This window comes from Acomys minous (genome assembly GCF_964271855.1).
Source record: "Acomys minous genome assembly, chromosome: 2".
Classification (NCBI taxonomy): domain Eukaryota; kingdom Metazoa; phylum Chordata; class Mammalia; order Rodentia; family Muridae; genus Acomys; species Acomys minous.
The window spans coordinates 83306524-83322816 of NC_140484.1; the positions used below are offsets into that span (position 1 = coordinate 83306524).

Genomic DNA, 16293 nt, shown 5'->3' on the forward strand with positions numbered 1-16293 from the left:
CATCAGATGCAGTGAAACTGATGAGTGAGCAGGATCCTGGAACCAAATCACCAAAGTCTGTGCTTCACAGACAGAAGGGGACAAACTGGATGGCTTTCAGCCTTCCCATGGTTGAGGAACCATACACTGTGAACATCCTGCACTTTCCACAAATAGGACCCTCAAAAATAGCACCGCGATCCCACGTAGAGTGTTCCAGCCTCCAAGCCACTATTATGCTCTGCTATTAATTCATCTGAAGAGACCAAGTAGTAGAGCCCTGATGAATTCTGGATCCTAGGTGGCAGAGCTCAAACATATCTAAGTTCAAGGAGGACTGTGCCTAATAGGCCTTTAAACCAATCATCTGCCTTCAGAAGAGATTCACCCTTTTAACTGACTGGCAGCCTAGAAAACCCAAGCTTCCATAGCAGATGACTTAAGGAAGAGATAAGACAAAAATCAATATAAACCAGGACAGCATAGCTCCACCAGAAGCCCAAAAAAACAATAGATACTCTAATGCAGCTGAATCTCAGGAAAATGACCTTATAGCTATGCTTACACAGTTATATGAGAAATATAAAGAGGAAATTAATAGATACTTCCAAAATTACAGGAAAATATAAACAAATAAATGAAGGCCATTGAGGAAAAAGATAAAACCATACCCAAACAGGAGAAGGAAATGATAAAAGCTATTCAAGATATGAAAATGGAATTAGAAACAATTAAAAAACACAAGCTGAGAACCTCTGGAAACTGAAAACTTAGAGAAGCAATCAGGAATCATAGAGATAAATATCAATAATGGAATACCAGAACTGAAGGAGAGAATCTCAGGTGCTGAGAACACAATTGAAGAAATTGGTATGTCTCCCAAAGAAAATATTAAAACAGAAAATTTCAAGGCAAAAACATCCAAGAAATCAAGGACATTTCAACAAAATCTTGGAAGAAGAGGAATTGACAAAAAATTCCAGATTTCAAGGGCCATAAAATATTTTCAAGAAACTAATAGAAGGAGATTTCCCCAACCTAAAGAAAGAGATGCCCTTAAATACACAAGAGGCTTATAGAATACAAAATAGATGAAAACAGAAAAGAAATTCCTCCTGCCACATAATCAAAACATTAAATCTACAGAACAAAGAAAGGATATTAAAATCAGGAAGAGAAAAATTACAAGAAATCTATAAAGTCAGACACATCAGAATTACACATGATGTCTCAAGAGAGACCATGAAATCCATAAGTGCCTGGGTTGATGTCATGCAGACACTAAGAGACCTCAGATGCCAACCCAGGATACTATACACACCAAAACTTTCAATTACCATAGGTGGAGTAAACAAGATATTCTATGACAAAATCAAATTTAAACAATATATATCCAACAATTCAGCCCTACAGAAGATACTAGAAGGAAAACTCAAACCCAATGAGGTCAACTACACACATGAAAACACAAGATATAGATAATTTTAAAACAAAAGAAAACTATCACAGCCACATCCCATCACAATGAACTCCATAGTAAAAGGAAATAACCATTATTGGTCACAAATAGCTCTCAGTGATCGGGAATACAAGGCACACATTTTTATAAAATATGGACAATATTCTTTGAAAATCAATTATTCATAGGTGTTCTCTCCTTTGGGACTCACATTTATTTTCATAAAATATCATGAGTACTCAATTTGAGTTCTTACTCTGAATGATTTTGAAATTATAAATACCATTACATTCTTGTAGCTTAAATTCTTCACCAGTAATATGTTGTTACATTTACCTATAGTATTATCTTAAATATATAGGTAAAGATACATTGAAATTTGTCTATATATTCAAAAAAAGAAATGATGAATACTCTGTTTCTAAATATTTGTGAATTTTATCCTGAATTTAAAAACATATGCTCCTTGGTTGATTATGCCATGTGACTATTATGTAAAATCTTTGTGGAATTCTAAAAAACATTTCCAAATCAATGGACTTTCTCTGTTTAAAATTTTAAGCTAAAATTTAATAAAGTTTATTTTTCAGGAAATTCCAATCTCTTTTTTTGATAATTTGTTATGTTCTTGTTATCATTCTTGCTCTTTTTCTTTAGTACTCATGGAATTCTAGTCCATTTTCTCAAGATATTTTCTCAATTTACTTTTCAACAATCTCAATTTCTTCCTTTTTTCTACTACTCTTATTTTATTGTTGCTTTTCTATGATACAATATATTCTGTAATATAGAATTCTGTCTCTGACTTGATTTAGCTACATGATATTTGTTTCATTAACTAAATTATATAAGAATTATAATTCTCTTTGAAATATATTTTCTTTTTTTAAATTTTTTTCTCCTTTATTAATTTATTCTTGTTACATCTGAATGGTTATCCCATTCCTATTATCCTCCCATTCTTCCCTCCCTCTGGTTTCTCTTTGGATCAAATAAATCTTTTGCCTTTTCTTATTCTACAATATTGAATAAGTGATATTTTGAATATTTGAATTTCATCATTAATGTGGTCACTCTATTTTTACTTAAGTATGGATTCAAACTATAGTCCCTAAGAGAAAACTATAAATTTTTTATTCATGACTTATGTGCTCTCAAATTGTGCATATTGAGTATATTTCTGGACCTAAAATATATCTAAAGTGCAGGAAAGTGATATTTATCAAACTAGTAGTTCATACCTGGTGCTATGAACAGACATAAAATCTCATAGTGGGGGGAGGCCATATCACATAAAAAGGAACTCAATGCTACTGTTTAGCTTAACCTACTTATTGTCAAACAACCTTCTAAATGTTTTGAGTTTATGTACATACACAAGTAATTATGACAACAGCAGGGTAAAACAACCCTATAGCATTAATATTGCTCCTAGGATCCAATCCCCACAATGTGTCTTCCAGCTCTATAGCAGAAAATATATGTCTCCCTTTCCTCTTTGACCTTGTGTCTAACAGGTCACAGTGACCTTCTCTTTTAATTTTCATTTACCCTACTCATTCCATATAAAAAACTTCCAAAACAAATGGGCATTTCCTTTGAATATAGAAAGTAATCAGAGAAGTAACTCAGGCAACACACAGCTATTATACTCTCAAAAATTTTAGAAAGAAAATAGAAACCAAGCAACAAAACACTCAACCAACAAAGACACATATCCAGAAGTCAGCAATAGACAATGAATCATCCCAAACCCAGATACCTAGGTAATAGTATAACATCACAATCAATAGCAATTAATGCTGTACATCTACACTAGAACCCTACCACAGCAAGCACTGGATACTCCAGCATAACTGAACCACTAGTAAAAGGCCACAAGTCAAAATGGTAAAGGTTGTTAAAGAAATGAATAAATCCCATAAAGAAATCCAGGAAAAGGCAAAAAAAAAAAAAAATGGAGAAAATAATTAAATCTTTTAGAGAACGCCAATAAAGCACAAATAGTTGAAGGAAACAAATGAAACTTTTCAAGACCAAAGGAAAAAAAAAGGAAATAAAATCAATAAAAAAACATAAATTGAGATAATTCTGGAAATAAAATTTATTGACATTCAAAACCTTAAATGCACACATAAACTCTCTAGAAACAAAAGGAATAGATGGCAAGAAATAAGAAAACTCAAGACACAGAAAAATAAAATTGATATAAAAATAAAATGACAATTAACCAAAAACCAAAGCATCAGTTCTTTCCAAAATCATTAATATTGATAAATCCTTATTCAAATTACCTAAAAGATAGAGAGAATATCCAAATTAACAAAAATCCTTTAAAAATGTCATCTACTATGATCAATTAAGCTTTAAATTTAATCCCAGAGATACTGGGATTATACAAAATAAGTACATGCAACCAATCCTACAATCAATGTGAAAGAAAAAACAACAACAACAACAAAAATGATGGGGGAGTTCCAAGATGGTGGCGCCCAGTATGCACTGTGTGCATACTGTATGCACTCACTATTTGAGGAAGCCCAGTTGGTCAAAAATTTCCACAGACAAATGAACTGCTTACTCTTTGAAATATAACAGTGTGCAATGCCCCACCTGATTTCCAGGATGGGTAGATCAACCTTAAAACTCAGGGAGCATGCCAGGTTAATGAACGTGAATTTTGCTTTTACCTTATTTGCACACTCTGGATATTTTGTTTGCAATAATCTACCAAAACTCTCTGTATGGGAGACCTCAGACAGTGCACAGTTGTATAGCTTATGGATCCATTGTGACTTCAATATATATTGGAAATATTTGTTGGTAGCAAAAATGAAAGATGGAATGAACAATCTTCCAAGGCCTCTTCCCCATAAAACTCACTACTCATATTAATTATTTTTACCTCTGCCACTCAGCTTCTGCTGGCTACTCTGCCCAAATCCTGAGATCAAGACCAATTAAGGGAAAATTACATGTAACAGGACCAGAAAATAGTACTAATGATGCTTTTCAGATCTGGAAGGAAATAAAAAACCAAAGTAGACAAAAGGGACATAGTTAAAAGTAAAAGTAAAAGTGATCAGGACAAAGCAGAAATAACACTAGGAATAAAGGTGAAAATATATATATGTGTGTGGGTGTGTGTAATATGTATTCAAGTAATATATATTCAACTAACTTGTCTATCTCTCTCTCTCTCTATCTATCTATCTATCTGTAACTCCCTCTGTGATGAAGGTAATGGTTTCCCTCCTTTTCATGCTGAATTCTGGAGTTGTTTTCATATAGCTGGCATGAAAGTATTTGACATAGAATTTTCAATTTAAACTCGGTAGCTACTGGGACAATTGTCCCTTTCAGTTTCTGAGACATGAAGCACCCCTCAGTCAGTGAAGCACTCAGGCAACCTGCATTCACATACTGTTCCATAGCTCCAGATTACTAAGGAGCTATTAGTAGTCAATATTCAAGTATCTGTTGTAGTTACTCCTAGTAAGAGGCTTCATTTTACCTCAGGTAACAAAATAATGAGATATGAAAATAGAAGATTCCACTGTCACTGAAAAACATGAGTTTTTGTCTGAAAATAAGAATTGTTAAACTCCTACTTGAGAGACAATCTCCTTTCATAACATTTATTTTACACAGGGAAATATAAAAGAATCTTCTGGAGCTTATAATCAAATTAAATCAATTATAGGATATTTAAGCATTTTATTATTTTATAATTAAAAAAATAAAACATGTTTGGACATGGTGACACATCTTCAAGAACAGCATGTTTTACATTGAGGAAGGCATGTGCATACTCAAGACTTTACGGCACACTGGTCTACTTATGGGGCTATAGCCCAATAGAGGATGCATGATGAGATTATTTTACAAAAATATGATAATATGGTTATAAACATTAAATAAAAATAATGGTTCAGGACAAAATTATGTTAAAACAAATAATTGTAAATCCACGTAATTGCATGATACTGTACCTGAATAAGTGATTTTAAATGCTGTGGTACTGGTTTCAAACATTGTATTTCACTTACTAACATAGATTAATTTTAATTTAGAACTAAATTATAAATGATTATTTCTCCTGGAATGGGTTGTGTGCCTTAGGTGAAGACAGGAGTTCTTATCTGGCCTTAACAAAATAATGTAGCACTTGGGAACAAAGATCAAGCCAAGGAGGGCTGTACTGGAGGCCAAAATGGAGAAAACTTCCATAGCCACCATGACTTTCCCTTTTGTGCTATGGTAGACAGGAAGAATGTGACCCAGACACAGAAGAACACCTGCATGCTGAAGGACAGGAACTTGGCTTCATTGAATGTGTCAGGAAGATTCCTGGACAGGAAGGCTGTGGTGTAGCTCCCAAGTGCCAAGAAGCAGAAGTATCCCAGGACACAGTGGAAGGCAACTGCTGACCCTTTGTTGCACAGAATGATGATGTGGCCATGTTCAGAATGAGTGTCTTGATCAATGAAGGGTGGAGAGGTGACCAGCCAGATTCCACAGAGAACAAGTTGGATCAATGTGCAGATGGGTATGATGAAATTAAGGGCCCTTGATACAATTAACCACCTCACTATTCTAGCTGGAACAGTGACCTTGAATGCAATAACCACAGTAATAGCTTTGGCTAATACTGTGGAAAGAGCAACAGTGAACAAAATTCCAAATGCTGTCTGCTGCAAGATGCATGAGGCTGTATTGGGCTGGCCAATGAAAAGCAAGGAACTGAGGAAACAGATGATGAGTGTCAATAGCAGGATGTAGCTGAGAGCCCGATTATTGGCTTTGACAATAGGTGTGTCTTTGTGTTTCACAAAGATTACAAGAACTACAGCTGTGAGTACAGAGAAGCCCAGAGCTGTGATAGTGAGAGCCATCCCCAAAGGGTCGTCATAGGCTAAAAAGCTCACAGATTTCTGGAGGCAGTGTTTCTTATCCAAGTTTGCATAGTGACTTTCTGGACACTTCACACACTGATCTGTGTCTGTTCAGAAGTAAAGGTGACTGTGAATCAATCCTCAGTTGTCCCCATGCCCCCTAATCATTTACTGAACCTCAATTCATTGAAATGGTTCCTGAATTATGTTCCTTCATTTTTCAGGAAAAATACTCTGTGAAAAATTTCAAATATATGCAACCCATTTTGACTGTGGTGATAAAAGTCAAAGAATATCAATGTTTTTTATATGCCTTTGTATGCTTTCCCTGAGTTTGTGGCTTTGTTGCATCTGTCTTATAAGTCTTAAGATTATAGAATTATATTATATAATTCTAATGTGATTTTGACATCAACTTATGAAAAAAAACCCTAATTCTGGATACATATTTTATACAATACAGAAAATATCCTTTGAAATTTAACTATTACTTGGCTTTTCTCACATTTGGAACCCATACTTACTTATTTTCATAAAATCCCTTAGATACTCTAATTTGGTTCATACTCATGATGTAGTAGAAACAGTGAATACCATTTCATTCTTGAAGCTGAAACCCTTCGCTAGTAATATGTTATAACACTTAGCAACAGCATTATTTTAAATATATGGAAAGATATATTGAAATGTTTCTAAATCTTCAATGTTGGATATATAGACATTTTCAACAATTTGTTCCTGATGGTTTGTAACTTTTATCTTGAATTTTAAAACATATACTCCCCACTTTATGATGCCATATTACTATTATATTAACCTTTTGTACATTTTTGGAAAATATTTCTTCATCAATGGATTTTCTCTCTTCTATGTTTTAAGTTAAAGGTTTATCAGGTTTATTTTTAGAAGAATCAAATCTCTCTTCTGATAATTTGTTTTTGTTGTTCTTGATTATTTAGTAAATGTAGAACCCTAATCAATTTCTTTCTCCAGATATTTTCTCAACTTTCTTTTTAAAATTAACAACTTGCAGATTCCAAGATGGCGTCGAACAGTAGGTACCATAGCTGATCTACTCCGAGGAGATCAGGGACGTGAATGGCACCACAGACTGCTGGATTTTGAGAAGTGTAGGTGAGTGGGCCCCAAACTCCGCAGACCACCAGGGGGTCTATCCCCGGGACAAGCAACAGCCCTGATGGCTAAACACACTCCCCAAACTCTGAAATGGATTCCACAACCAAGCTGTAGCCAGCACATAAAACCCAAACTCACCATTTCGGGAGGAGATTTTCTGAAGCCCCAAGCCTGAGGAGTCTCAGCAAATAGGGTGAAACTACCATTGAACCTCTACATCCACACCACGCCAAACTGTGGAGGTCACCTGCCTAGCCAGGGTGGAAACACAGGTGGTGGGTCTCCCAAAAACAGCTAGAACTGGCGTATAGCTCATGGACCGCGTCCACATCCTGCGCTCAAGCTGAAGCCAGACAGAAAGGATTGACCCTGCAAACAGGGGCAGTTAGAAACCAGTGTGGTCTGCTCCCACAGCCCAGTGGGACCACCCATGGTATCGGGTTTCGCTTGCAGGGACTTACTACTGCCCTAAAGTGACCTGGGAGCACACTGGCTTTCTCTGGCAGAAAGAGCAGATACAGGAGATTCCCGCCAGCCGTCTGAAACACCATTGGCGCCAGCCACGGGGCAAGGCTGCTGGCACTGACCCAGCACTCCCCAAACAACAGAGCTAGCTGGTTCTATTCTTGCGGGCTGGTGATAGGACCGCCCACGTTATCAGGAGCTGTGGGTCTTGCTGACAGGGAGTAACTGCTGCCCTAAATCGACCTGGGAGCACTTGGGCTTTCTCTAGCAGAAAGAGAAGATACAGGTGATTTCCGCCAGTGGTCTGAACTGCCTTTGTCACCAGCCACAGGGATGAGCTGCTGGCACTGACCCGGCACTCCCCAAACAACAGAACCTAGCTGGGGCCCACGATATAGAGGGATACCATGCGTGGAGGGTATCACTGCTGATCTATAGCAATCTGGGAGTGTCGTGGCACACAGGGGTGTGGAAACTGCTTCCTACTCAGATACTGCCAGTGGCCTGAAACCATACTGTATCAGGTCTACCAGGCACTGATCCTGTAATCTCCAACAGCCAGATCCTAGCTGGTTCAGCTCCTGCAGACCCAGCAAGAACTCCCAAATTCATGGGAAAGGCTGGACGCTCCTACAGAGTGTAGAGGCAGAGCTAAAAGACAGCTACAACCCAGAAGATCTGATCCACCTGGGGTCTTGGCTACAAAGCAGCTGGAAAGACAGACAGCTGGGATCGCCCTACACAACCAGAGAGCTTGTGTGCTGACCTTACTCTAGATCCCAAAACTGCTGACTTGAGATACAGCAATAAGGGGAAAAGGCCCAAACAGAAACCTACTTTGCATGACTCAGCCTGGAGCCTAAGGTGTTGAGAAAAATCTCCAGGAGTACATTCTGAATCACCAGCCTGGTCCAGGGAAATACTCCCTGATTCCCACAGGTAAGGGCACCCTACCTATAATCAGACATCAACTATCCACTCCCAAACAGGGAAGCTCACTACAACCACCTCCCAACACTAGAGTCACCAAAATGACAAGGGGTCAACGAAAGAATGCTAACAACAACCAAAACAGGATGGAATCTCCAGATTCCAGCAATCCTAATAAAAACAACCTGGAGAAGCCAACAACAATTGATATACATGAAAACGACCTCAAGTCCATAGTAAATAAGATGATAATGGAAGAAACAAATAAAATCTGTAAACAAATGCAGGAGGAAGCAAACAAGAGGGCTGAAGACTTAAAAGAGTCATATAAAGAGGCATTTGAAGAATTTCAGAAAAATATAAATAACCAGATGAAGGAAATCATTTAAACAGTTCAAGACCTGAAGAAAAAATGGAAGCTATCATAAAAGAACACATGGAAGAAAAACGTGATCGAGAAGCATCAGAAAAGAAAGCAAGCATCTCAGAGGTGGCCTTATCTAACAGATTGTAAGAAATGGAAGAATGAATATCGGGACTTGAAGATAACAATCGCACAATTGGAAACAACCATCCAGGATAATGCTAAATCTGAAAAGTTCCTGACACAAAGCTTTCATGAAATAAAAGACAACATGAAAAGATGAAACTTGAGAATAATAGGGATAGAGGAAAGAGAAGGCAACAGACTCCACAGCCCAGAAAAATACCTTTAATCGAATAATAGAAGAAAAATTCCTCAATTCAAAGAAGGAAATGCATACGAGCATACAAGAGGCCTAAAGAACACCAAATAGAATAGACTCAAAAAGAAAATCTTCCCGCCACATAATAATAACAACACAAAATCTATAGAACAAGGAAAAGATATTAAAAGTGGCAAGAGAAAAAGGATGAGTAACATATGAAGGCAAACCTATCAGAATTACTCCTGACTTCTCAGCAGAGACCATGAAAGCCAGAAGGGCCTGGACAGAGGTTCTGCAAACCCTAAGAGAACACAGATACTAGGCAAGACTACTATATCCAGCAAAATTATCAATAACCAATGGCGGAGAAGACAAAATATTCCATGACAAAAACAAATTCAAACAGTACCTAGCCACAAATCCAGCTTGACAGAAGTTACTAGAAGGAAAACTCCACACCAACTGGTCAAACTACAACCAAAAATACATAAGAAATAAGTAACTACACCATTGCAAAAATCACAACTTCACAAAAACTCGATTGTTACAAATACCAAAAATGAAGGGACTTACCAATCACTGGTCACTAATATCTCTCAACGTCAATGGTCTCAACTCTCCAATAAAAAGACACAGACTAACAGAGTGGATGCATAAACATGACCCAACATTCTTCTGCATTCAGGAAACACATCTCAACCACAAGGACAGACATTGCCTCAGAGTTGGGGAAAAATATTCCAAGCAAATGGTCACAAGAAACAAGCTGGGGTAGCTATTCTAATATCTAATAAAATAGACTTTCAACCAAAATTAGTCAAAAGAGATGAGGATGGACACTTTGTACTCGTCAAAGGTAAAGTCAACCAAGAAGCCATCATGATTTTGAACCTCTATGCTCTGAATACAAGGGCTCCCACATTTGTAAAAGAGTTATTAACAAAGATTGCCCCACACATCGATACCCACACATTAATAGTGGGATAATTCAACACCCCACTTTCACTCAAGGATAAGTCTTTTATTCAAAAACTAAGCCAGGAAATAACCTCATTAACTAATGTCATGAATCAAATGGATCTAACAGATATCTATGGAACTTTCCACCCAAACGCAAAGGAGTATACCTTTTTCTCAGCACCCCATGGAACGTTCTCTAAAATTGATCACATAGTTGGTGACGAAGCAAACCTCAACAGATACAAGAAGACTGAAATAATACCTTGTATCTTATCAGATCACGATGGTCTAAGGCTGGACTTCAACAACAATAGAAATAACAAAAAGCATACCAACACGTGGAAACTAAACAACTTTCTACTTAACGACACATGGGTCATGGAAGAAATAAGAGAAGAGATTAAAGACTTCCTGAAATTCTATTAAAATGATGGAACAACATACCCAAATTTGTGGGACACATTGAAAGCAGTGCTAAGAAGAAAATTCATAGCACTAAGTGCCTTTAAAAAGAAAATGGAATCATCCCACGTAAACAACATAATAACACATCTGTAAGCTCTAGAAAAAAAGAAGCAGAAAAACCCAAGAGGAGTAGACACCTGGAAATAATCAAACTCAGGGCTGAAATCAATAAATTAGAAACAAAGAGAATAATCCAGAGAATCAACAAAACCAAGAGCTGGTTTCTTGAGAAAATTAACAAGATAGACAAACCGTTAGCCAATCTAACTAAAAGACAGAGAAACAGTATCCAAAATAACAAAATCAGAAATGAAAAGGGATACATAACAACAGACACTGAAGAAATACAAAGAATCGTAAGAACCTACTTCAAAGACATTTATGTCACAAATTTTGAAAATTTAAGGGAAATGGACAAATTTCTCGACCGATTCCATTTACCAAAATTGAATCGCGACCAGATAAACAAATTATATAGCCCTATTTCACCTATAGAAATAGAAGCAACCATTGATAGTCTCCCAACCAAAAAAAGCCCAGGACCAGATGGTTTCAGCGCAGAATTCTACCAGTCCTTCAAAGAGGAGCTAATACCGATACTATTCAAGCTATTCCGAAAGATAGAAATGGACAGAATATTAGCAAACTCCTTCTATGAGGGCACAGTCACATTGATACCTAAACTGCACAAAGGCACAACAAAAAAAGAGAATTTCAGACCAATTTCTCTTATGGACATTGATGCAAAAATACTCAACAAAATACTCGCAAAGCGAATACAACAGCATATCAAATACATCATTCACCATGACCAGGTAGGCTTCATTCCAGGAATGCAGGGATGGTTTAACATACAGAAATTTATCAATGTAATCCACCATATAAACAAACTGAAAGAGAAAATAAACATGATCATCTCTTTAGATGCAGAAAAAGCATTTGACAAAATCCAACACCAATTTATGTTTACAGTTCTGGAGAGATCGGGAATACAAGGCACTTTTCTAAACACAAGAAAGGCTATATACAGCAAACCAATAGCCAACATTAAACTAAATGGAAGGATTCTCAAGGAAATTCCACTAAAATCTGGGACTAGACAAGGCTGCCCACTTTCCCCATATCTCTTCAATATAGTCCTTTAAGTCCTAGCCAGAGCCATAAGACAACACAAGGAGATCAAGGGCATCCATTGGGAAAGGAAGAAGTCAAACTATCCCTATTTGCAGAAGATATGATAGTGTACATAAGTGACCCCCAAAATTCCACCAGAGAACTCCTTCAGTTGATAAGCACGTTCAGCAAACTGACTGGGTACAAAATTAACTCAAAAAAATCAGTAGCCTTCCTATATACAAATGACAATCATACAGAGGAAGAAATTAGGAAATCTACACCCTTCACATTAGCCACAAGCAAGTTAAAATATCTAGGAGTAACTCTAACCAAACAAGTGAAAGACTTGTTTGAAAAAAACTTTAATTCCCTAAAGAAAGAGATTGAAGGTGACTTGAGAAGATGGAGGGATCTCCCCTGTTTGTGGATCGGGAGAATCAACATAGTAAAAATGGCCATTTTACCAAAAGCAATTTACAGATTCAATGCAATCCCTATCAAAATACCTTCACAATTTTTTAAAGACATTGAAAGGTCAATTCTCAACTTTATATGGAAAACCAAAAAACTCAGAATAGCTAAAACAATCTTATACAATAAAAGATCCTCAGGAGGAGGAATCTCCATACCTGATCTCAAGCTGTACTATAGAGCAATAGTACTTAAAACAGCATGGTACTGGCACAGCAATAGGCTGGTTGATCAATGGAATCGAATTGAAGACCCAGATATGAATCCACACACATATAGTCACCTGATTTTTGACAAAGAAGCCACATCTATTCAATGGAAAAAGGATAGCATCTTCAACAAATGGTGCTGGTCTAACTGGATTTCTACATGTAGAAAAATGCAATTGGACCCATACTTGTCACCATGCACAAAACTCAAGTCCAAATGGATTAAAGACCTCAATGTAAAACCAGAGACACTAAATCAGTTAGAAGAAAAAGTGGGGAAGAGCCTGGAACACATCGGCACAGGAGACAACTTCCTGAACAGAACACCAACAGCCCAGGCCTTAAGGTCAACAATTAATAAATGGGACCTCATGAGGCTGAGGAGCTTCTGTAAGGCAGGAGACACTGTCAAAAGAACAAAGCAACAGCCTACAAACTGGGAAAAGATCTTCACCAACCCTGCATCTGACAAAGGTCTAATATCCAAACTTTATAAAGAACTCAAGAAATTAAATGTCACCAAACCAAATAACCCAATTGAGAAATGGGGCTCAGAATTAAACAGAGAATTCTCAACAGAGGAATATCAAATGGCCGAGACACACCTAAAGAAATGCGCAACATCTCTAGTCATCAGAGAAATGCAAATCAAAACAACTCTGAGATTCCATCTTACACCCATCAGAATGGCTAAAATCAAACATTCAAGTGACAACACATGCTGGCGAGGATGTGGAGAGAGAGGAACACTCCTTCATTGCTGGTGGGAATGCAAACTAGTACAGCCACTTTGGAAATCTATCTGGTGCTATCTCAGAAAAATGGGAATAGGGCTTCCTCAAGACCCAGCTATTCCACTCCTAGGAGTATACCCAGATGATGCTCCAGCACACAACAAGAAAATTTGCTCAACCATGTTCATAACAGCCTTATTCATAATCGCCAGAACATGGAAACAGCCTAAGTGCCCCTCAGTAGAAGAATGGATAAAGAAACTGTGGTACATATACACAATGGAATACTACTCAGCTATTAAAAACAAGGATTTTCCAAAATTTGTGGACAAATGGATTGAACTAGAAATGATCATAATGAGTGAGCTAACCCAGAAGCAGAAAGAGTCAAATGGTATATACTCACTTATTACTGGACACTAGCCCAAGGGACAGGTCCCATGAAAGTCTGCACCTACCAGGAAACGGGGATAGAGGTGAGGACATCCTAATGAGACTCTAGATGAGGAAAATATAGAGGATAGACAAGTAGGGGGACCCAGAGGGTCCTAGAAACCTACAAGAAGAACATTATGATGGCTAGGTCTGAGCCCAGGGATTCTGATTGATCTAAAGCACCAACCATGGACAAAATGTGCAGTCATCATCAAACCCCTACCCAGATCTAGCCAAGGGACAGAACATTCTCCACAGCTAAGTGGAGACTGGGGAATGACTTTCACAGGATCTCTGGCGCCCCATATTTGGCCATGTCCCTTTGTTGGGGAGGCCCAATGGCACTCGGAGGAAGGATAGCGGACTACTAAGAAAAGACTTGATACCCTAGCACCATATTCAGGGGGAGGAGGTCCCCCACAGTCACAGTCATAGGGAAGGGGGATTGGGGTGAAAGTGGGAGGGAGGGAGGAATGGGAGGATGCATGGGATGGGATAGAAAATGAGATGTAATAGGAATTATTTTTAATTTTCAATAAAAATGTGTTATTATTAAAAAATAAATTAATTAATAATGATAAAAAAAAGAAACTGTGGTACATCTACACTCTGGAATACTACTCAGCTATTAAAAACAAGGAATTTCCAAAATTTGGGGACAAATGGATTGAACTAGAAATTGTCATAATGAGTGAGTTCACACAGAAGCAAAAAGAGCTAAATGGTATATACTCACTTATATCGAGACACTAGTCCAATATGTACGTCCCCATGAAAAACTGTACCTACCAGGAAAGTGGGTAAGAGGGGAGGGCATCCTATTGAGACTTTAGTTGTGAGAAGCCTGGGAGAAGGGGGAAATAGAAGGATCCAGCGGGTCCTGGAAAACTACAGGCGAGTCTGGGCCCTGAGGTCCTCCGCAAACTATGGCATCAGCCAAGGAAAATATAGGCAGTAAACCTCGAACCCCTACCCAGACGAGCCAATGGACAGAACATTCTCCACTGTTGAGTGAAGAAGGAGATCTAACTTTCACACAAACTCTGGTGCCCCATATTTGACCGTGTCCCTTGGATGGAGACACCTGGTTGCACTCAGAGGAAGGATAATAAGTCACCAAGGAGAGACTAGATAACCTATGAGCATATACAGGGGGAGGAGGTCCCCCTCAGACACAGACATAGGGCAGGGGAGTAAGGGGAAAGTGGGAGGAAGGGAGGAATGAGAGGATACAAGGGATGGGCTAATAACGGAGATGTAATATGAATAAATTAATAAAAAATTTAACAACTTGTTCTTTTGTTTCTCTTATGAGTATTTTGTTGTTTTTCTATCAAACAATGTATGCTATAAGTTTAGAATTATGTCTCTCACTTGATTTAGGTACTTTAACTACTTGTTATAGGAGTAACACTTCAAAAAAGTATAAAATTTCTCTTTAAAAATAAAATTTTCTTATTCTACAATGTTTATTCAGTGATATTTTTAATATTTAAATGTTATCATTTGTGTGTTCACCCTACTTTTACTAATATATGGTTTCAAACTATAGTCACTAATAGAAAACTGCTGAAGATTTTATATTCATTACTGAAGTGCTCCTACTCTGTGCATATTGAATATATTTATGCACCTACCATCTATGCTAAGTACAAGGGAGGGATATTCATCAAAAAAGTAGCTCATACCTGGTGCTATGAACACACACATAATTTCATGGTGCGGGGAGGCCATATCACATAAGGAGGAACTTGCTGCTGCTGTTTAGCTTACTATACTTATTCTCAAACAACCGTCTAAATGTTTGTGCTTATGCACATCAACCAATAACATTCTCACCCTCATTCAAGTAATTTTTTTACAGTGATCATAGATGAAGGCCAAAAAATATAACAGGTAAGGTCATGAGAATAAGTGATACATTAATTCCTGTCCATCAACAAGGACTCTTAAACTATCCATTCCAAATGTTCAAAGAATATAAAGGAAATTGAGGTAAAGTAACATCAGATGAAGAACGTAAATCACCTGTTTCAGGGAAGACATGCATTGCCTTATAGAACTGTCAATAATTAAGGATAAGTTTCCTGGTTTGTTAGGAATAAATAGGGCCTGAAGAAGACCGAGGAAGTTATCTTATCCTTCCCTGGTAAACTATTTCCTGCAAGGGATAAGAGAAGTTAATTATTTCATGTAAAAGTTGATGACTACCTTGGCTGGTGCCATAGTTTTAGCAGGACCCCTGGGCCCAGATCTGCCCATCATAACGTTATACTTGTAGGTTTCTAGGACCAGTCAAGAACAATGTGTGCAGTAAACTTTGAACCCCTACCCAGATCTAGCCAATGG

General features: G+C 37.6%; 1 pseudogene across 1 annotated transcript in view; it reads right to left on the bottom strand.

The window, feature by feature from the left end:
• Positions 1–5518: 5518 nt before the first annotated feature.
• The window catches only part of LOC311609848 (vomeronasal type-2 receptor 116-like), a 32125-nt pseudogene continuing 21350 nt past the window's right edge, over positions 5519–16293 (bottom strand). Inside the window, exon 6 of the transcript in view lies at positions 5519–6440. The product of the transcript in view is annotated as a vomeronasal type-2 receptor 116-like (transcript). The remainder of the gene's footprint in view (positions 6441–16293) is intronic.